The sequence below is a fragment of the Sinocyclocheilus anshuiensis genome, unplaced genomic scaffold (assembly GCF_001515605.1).
Source record: "Sinocyclocheilus anshuiensis isolate Anshui unplaced genomic scaffold, SAMN03320099.WGS_v1.1 scaffold730, whole genome shotgun sequence".
Classification (NCBI taxonomy): domain Eukaryota; kingdom Metazoa; phylum Chordata; class Actinopteri; order Cypriniformes; family Cyprinidae; genus Sinocyclocheilus; species Sinocyclocheilus anshuiensis.
In genome coordinates this window covers 26582-27159 of record NW_015544160.1, presented here as the reverse complement: position 1 = coordinate 27159, position 578 = coordinate 26582, and positions in this window count along the sequence as shown.

Here is a 578-nt window from a genome sequence, read left to right as displayed (position 1 = left end):
TAGCCAACATGACCTGCATCCCCAGATATCTTCCAGAAGTCACAGTCGGTGCTCATGAGTTTGATGCTGCCTACTATGCTTTCAAATCGGTATGTGCCCTCCACTGAAACTGTGCCACTAAATGTAAAAGACTGATCACAAACCTCATGTAATGGGATGCATGTGCTTAAGACCTCATTTTGGCCATGTGCAACTATGTCTGATCTCTATTAGCTATTCTTCTTATTTTATCAGTAGTGACAGGTGATATTAACTTCATTTGTTAGAGAGAATGGAGCAGTGATGCTTTAGGTGTCTCAGTGATGATAGATCCACCTTAAATGATGTTTTTGTCAGATACATTTGTGTACAAGTCATTGTGTGTCCAGGAGCCCAAACAATGTCCCAACAAGTTCCTGCATAATGATTGAGTGTTTTCGCAAAGCAGGAGTGTCACCTGAGGACATTCAGTGATATCGGTGGCATTACAAAATCAGGAGACAGACTTCTAGAGTGGGTGACAGAAACACTTTGTATGGCCATTAATGATTCCTGGCACTGTTATATTGATCTTGGGGAGTGATGAGCTCCTCGTCGTG